Source organism: Rutidosis leptorrhynchoides, chromosome 7, assembly GCF_046630445.1.
Source record: "Rutidosis leptorrhynchoides isolate AG116_Rl617_1_P2 chromosome 7, CSIRO_AGI_Rlap_v1, whole genome shotgun sequence".
NCBI classification, from domain to species: domain Eukaryota; kingdom Viridiplantae; phylum Streptophyta; class Magnoliopsida; order Asterales; family Asteraceae; genus Rutidosis; species Rutidosis leptorrhynchoides.
In genome coordinates, this window is record NC_092339.1 from 225,361,126 (window position 1) to 225,367,613 (window position 6,488).

Consider the following 6,488-nt stretch of genomic DNA (forward strand, 5'->3'; position numbering starts at 1 on the left):
TTGTCACATTATTTAGTAATGTAATAGGACACATGATATGACAGTCATATCATATCAAATGTACTTTATATAACACGTTTATTTGTGTGAGTCGTATTATAGTAGAACATAATAGGACACTTAGATTTTTAATATGATCGATTAGTTTTTTTAGTCTTAATTATCATATGATTTAATGGGACACTTTAATTGTGAATCATAAAATTGAACTTTGTAAAACATTTAACGTTTTGGTGTCGCATTAATTATTAATTTAATAAGACGCTTTATATAAAAGTCATATGAAATAAACTTGTTGATACTGAATTAACAACAGAAACTTTGTAAAGGGGCTGAATACAATTCTTTTTGTTAATTAAGATTGATTATCAGTTTTAAGTGTAATTACCAAACAATTAAATCAGAGTCACAAGTAATTTTTACGATATTCTTTTATTGATAAATCTCAAAGAATCACGATTATCCTTGACGGAATAGATAACAGGTTGATACAGTTTACACCTAATATCTTTCAACAAATTAAACTTTACAGGTTGGACTCTCTTAATTTAATACCCACGCCACTAATTTATACAAATAGGAACCCTAAAAACGGTGTAATTGATCTATTATCCACTAGTACAAAGGATGTTTATACCAAGCCGACAACTGTAGGAACACCCCTTTGGACATCCGTTTTTATTAAACAAACGGAATGTTGGGTTCCCTAAGCGTTGACAAAGTGTAACAAAATTGAATACCAAACCAGTGGAATGGCGCGTCGCGCCATGTCCTTGCGCGCCGCGCGGATGGGCGGGCAGGAAGGGTTGTTTTGCAAATTATTTAAAATAAGTGAGGGACCTTTTGGAAATTTTGCATGGACGTATCGGGGCTCCAAATCAAACCTAGATATGATATCTTCCTCATTTCTTCCTCAACTAAAACACCCCAAGTAGACTGAGAAACATTTTTGTGAGAGAAAGCTCAAATTGGTGAAGAAGATGGTGATGCAAGCCCAAATTAGAGCTCATCCATAATGTTGCTGATGTCTAGCATTACTTTGATGCCAAGGTAAAGCACTATTTCAAATTTCTAGTGTTTAATCTCGAGTTCGAATTAGGGTTTTGGGTTAGTGATGTGCATAAACCTCATTTTCTTTGAAATTCGAGTGTTTGACATGATTTGTGTATGTAAACCCTAAGGTGTGGGGTTAAGGTTTGATGACGAATTTGGTCATGAGTTGGGTGTTAATCACTAGATAAATTATGTTTTGTGAATTGAATGTTCATAAGAACATATTTGGGTGTTAGATTGTCAAAAAAGGGGTCATGCACACAAAGTGTTAGATGAAATGCCCCCAACTAGAAACTTGTGTTGTTGATAATAATTGTGGTTAAAATGAGTCCTTTAAGCGTGTATAAACTGATTTTTAGCAAATAAAAGTGTTAGGTAACTTAGGTTACCTTTTCGAGCCATTTCCCCTACATTTAACCATACGTAATAACATGCAAGCACTATAAACTTCGTTATATCAGGTTGTCTAAAACCATATAACTGAATTAAAAAATTACATATTCAATAGATGAACACGTGGGTGGTTTAGTCCCCCTTGAGTTTCCAAATTGATGTCCAAAAAAAAAAAAATTACATATTCAATAGATGATTAAGGACTAAACAAATATGCACCAATAGCGACCACCACCAACTAGGTGTCAGACCGCCACCCACCAACGGGGTGAAAATGAGTGGTGAACCACCACAACAACTACAACCACTCTCAGGTCTTGAATTATTACAACTATTTTTTTTGTTAACCACACTACAAAACTTTGAGTATCTTACATCATGTACCATCACTTAATGTTATACAAGTATTGTGGTCAACCGCGCTTCGCTGCGGTCGAAGAGCGGTTGACCTTATAAGTACAGTTGTGGAGTTGTTGGGGCTTTGTGAACAATAAGTAGCATCGTATATATTATAGTGACTGTTTTACAGAGAAAATCTCATGCTTATTGCAGTTACAAAACTATATACCGATTACTGGAGAATGTTATGCACCTGTTAGAGAATGTTGATGCAACTGCTTTCTCTACGACAAATTCTAAAACCTGAACATGTCTGGTTGTAACATGTGTTGATACTTTGGTCCCTATTGTTACATAACAACATGTAAAACTTAAATAGTTAACTACATAATAGGCGTATATAGGAAAAAAAATATCATATAGATAAACTTACGGAACCTGGGAAATAAGGTATAAAAGCATGAAGAAAATTATACAAACTCAGCATCAATTTATCAGTGATCACCAATGGTCCTGCAACCTGAGAGACACTTCTGTTTTTCGCTGATACATCAAGAAGTAATCAGTTCAGACAAAACGAAAACAATTTTCATGTAACATTACTACAAAGCAAAAGAAAACAAATACATGAACTTAGTAGATTGGAAATTTCAACCAATTATTTATACTTGCCAACTCAACAAAGAAAAGCATACACCTTGATATCGTAAAAACATATAGTTACTCAATTCCAATTTCAAGTGTTCCTTCATCAACATTGCCACCCATATTCGTTATGTAAGGAGAATCGATTTAGGTCCACCACCATGCCCTGCATATAAACTCCAAGGGTTCCCTAGTACTCTAAAAAATAGAATACAATATGTTTTACTTAAATACAAAAAACTAAGACCCACTAATTAACCACTTTTACCTAAAGAATCGGTAAGTACCCCTCTATATAAACCACTTTTCAATCTCCACTTGTACCTTCAAATCCGGAACACAATTAATACCAATTCTAATTACACCTATAATTAAACTATCAACTAAACATTTAACCATAACATAAATATGTAAATATATATATAGATTTTCAGCCAAAGTCACGTGACTTGGTAACCACCAAACGTGACCAATCTTGCATCCATGCACCGTAAAAACAATTGGCTAATCTTGTTCTTTGAAAATCCATGTAAACGTTAACGTAGCGAAACCGATTAACCCAACAATCAACTCCTTACTCGGTTTTTCCATGCTACCAATTCACCACATTTTGTGACATCTAACGCGGCTCTCTCGGACACGTTCAACACCATCAAGACTCACCGGACACCCGACCTCTTCCCCGATCACGTCCACAGTCATCTCGGTTTGAACTGTTCAAAATCATCTCGGCTCACCCGGACTCCCGACCTCTTCACCAGTCACGTCCAAAGTCACCCCGATTTGAATCGCCGCTGCCACAATGATTACACCCGTGCCACCCGCTCTGATACCACTTGTTGGATCGATTTAGGTCCACCACCATGCCCTGCATATAAACTCAAGAGTTCCCTAGTACTCTAAAAAATAGAATACAATATGTTTTACTTAAATACAAAAAACTAAGACGCACTAATTAACCACTTACCTAAAGAATCGGTAAGTATCCCTCTATATATCCCACTTTTCAATCTCCACTTGTACCTTCAAATCCGGAACACAATTAATACCAATTCTAATTACACCTATAATTAAACTATCAACTAAACATTTAACCATAACATAAATATGTAAATATATATATAGATTTTCAGCCACCGTCACGTGACTTGGTAACCACCAAACATGACCAATCTTGCATCCATGCACCGTAAAAACAATTGGCTAATCTTGTTCTTTGAAAATCCATGTAAACGTTAACGTAGCGAAACCGATTAACCCAGTAGTTGCAAACAATTAATTGTCAAACTAAATTGTAGGTTCATCACCAGTAGCTGCAAACAATTAAGAGAACACGTTTCATTAAATGTAACTTCAGACAGCAGTTAATAAAACCTAATATTATCAGAAGGTGTTTGTCTCGAAGATTACATATTTCGAAACAGTTGTTTGTCTCGAGGATAACGAAGACGTATCGGCATACAAAGCAGTTTTCCTTCAGTGTTTTAGCAGCTTTAAGTTAATGGGTGGGTCTTCTGATCCTTTTTTCTATTAGATTTTGATGCAACTTTAAGTTGATAATAGGACTGGATGGTAATAGCTTAGTTCCTACAGTACATAGTGCTAGAAGTATAAACTGTTTATACTACACAAACAGACGGCTTTTTACAAAATAGTTGGTTGGTTTGTTGATGGTTATGTTGATGTGCAGTGATCTTTATGGTTCTTGATGTTCTATCATTCCTTTTTGAATTCTTTTTGTTGGGGTGTGCGGTTTTTAAAGGAATTTCGTGAGTGTATTTTTTTTTATTATTTTTGATTTATGAAAACATATATATGATAATGATAATATTTCTGAGTACCTGGTTGCAAGTGGAAATATCCTTTTGGCTTAACTGACATTGGGCTATTTAGTTGTGGATGATGGAGTTTGTTCTTGTAAGTTGGATGCAGAGGTGGATGAAGTGTCTATTTCATTTTTTCTGACCATGCAATTAACAGAAGTTGTATAAGTTGCTATTGTTTTAAGATATATAGTAAGCTGTGTATTTATTGGTTACCAATGTAGATGATTCAGAAGTAGAACTTTTTTCAAACACCTCGTAAATGACGAATTCCATTGGTAGATTTCTGAAAGGGTTGGGGACATCCCTATCAGCACACCTATCTCTAGCAGTCCTGAATAATTTAACCAACCGATTTTGATCATCTAACTAACTCAACAACTGAGAAACAACGTCTGATGACAAACAACCTGAATTATAACCACCAGAATGGGCCATCCTATTAGCAACCTCATTTTCAGTGTCATATATAACCCCTTAAAAAACAATGTCACCTAATTAAATTCCCCAACAAAACTACTCTGAAACATTTGCACACCACAATGTACTACCACAACCAAATTAACCATGTATAAAAATAACTGATAGTGGAAAAATGCCAAAATATTGTTAAATTTGTTTACCAAACTTACAAAATGGGCACACGTAGAAGATGTTCCAAAGTTACCTGCATTAACAAAGGCCAAAAACAACATATTAATAAACATAAAGTCTAAATATGTTAAAAAAAAAAAAAAAAAGAACCAAGAAAATGGGGAAAAAATTCATTATTGTCAAACGTACAGAACGTACTGCAATTACCAGCTATATTGCAACTGATCGCCAACCACAAACACTGCCACCCATTCCCAGCAAGGTTTGTATAAAACCTAAGAAAAAAAACATGTGTAAATCATTACAAAGTCAACATTATAATTAAATTTCCGCACATATTTTCAATCGACTACGATGAACCGTATAAAAACCCTAAAATTAGCCTACGTCTTCAGTCGATTCCAGTGAAAATAAGATGCTGTTGTAACACACCAAACGAAGAAACACAAAATGGGCACCGAAACCCAACCGGTTAGAAATTTCAGCAATCGATGCTAACAAATCAAAACAAAATCATAAAATCGGTCATCACCTTCAAACGATTCCAGAGAATCGGTGAAAGAAAATAGGTAAATAAAAAATGAATCGCAAGAAACAACGATACCTAAAGAATTAGGTATGAAGAAAATAAACAAATAAATAAATAATTAAAGAATACAAATAGGCATAAAAATGTGTAGTTGTATAATACCTGAGTGAAGATCAATCGACATGTAAGAAGAAAGGAAAAAAAAAAAAACGGAGCCAATGAACGATATGTGGGTTGATTAAATGCTGAGTAAATATAACAGGTGGATAACCACTCAACGCTGGAAGAATTAGAGTGGAAAAAAATTGATGAACCAAGATTCGATCCTCAAACATTCAGAACACACAATCGACAACCAAACCATTCAAGGTGACCACAATTTAGGAGGAGAGTTTTGCGATGGCAGTGAAGGTGTTAGTAGAAGTGATGGCAGTGGTGGTTGTAGCGGCGAGCGCCGACGGTGTGTGACGGTGGTGGAGTATTCTGGAAGAGTGAGAGGAGGACTAATGAGGGAGTGGGAGGTGAGGTTGGTAAATAATTAAATATCTATTACTAAGAAGACGGAGATACCCTTCTATTTGAGGTTTATTGTGTTTGAGGACCAATTCAACAGTAAGTTTCATTGATTCGCCGATTGAATATATAATATATAATATATAAGATAATATAATATTTATTGAACATAACTTATAACCTTTTTAACTATATTTAGTAAAATTGTTTTACTATGATGCATGTAACATAATAATCTGAGTACATAACCGAGTTCATATGTGATTATCTTCTTATAGGCAAAATTTTGGTATCTTTTATTCTCCAAGCTAATACAGTAGTATTATATTGCATACATGTGCCACTGTTTGTAACGACCCGACAAAAATGTTATTGACGACGTCGTTAACTTAGGTCCCGTTACGTGGTCATAGTCTCTAAATGAGATGCGTTTGACCAAAATTATGTCGCATTCATTTGAAACGTGTAAGACTTACAAAGTTTAGTTACCGGTTCGACAAAGAGTTTAAGTTTACAAAAGTTATAAAGTATAAATGAAATAATTTGCGACATAATATAAGTTGTAAATCTCGAATGCTATCAATAGCGTATGTATGTAT

General features: G+C 34.7%; 1 long non-coding RNA gene across 2 annotated transcripts; it reads right to left on the minus strand.

Moving 5' to 3' along the window:
* Window positions 1-1,651: 1,651 nt before the first annotated feature.
* LOC139857313 (uncharacterized) lies at window positions 1,652-5,881 on the minus strand. Of its 2 annotated transcripts, none has more exons than XR_011762472.1 (3): window positions 5,539-5,881; window positions 5,055-5,122; window positions 1,652-4,920 (listed from the first exon to the last, which is right to left on the minus strand). It is a non-coding gene; the product is annotated as an uncharacterized lncRNA (long non-coding RNA). The 2 variants fall into 2 exon arrangements; XR_011762473.1 differs by lacking the exon at window positions 5,539-5,881 and having other exon boundaries at window positions 1,652-3,298; window positions 3,398-4,920; window positions 5,055-5,526.
* Between the last annotated feature and the right edge of the window lie 607 nt (window positions 5,882-6,488).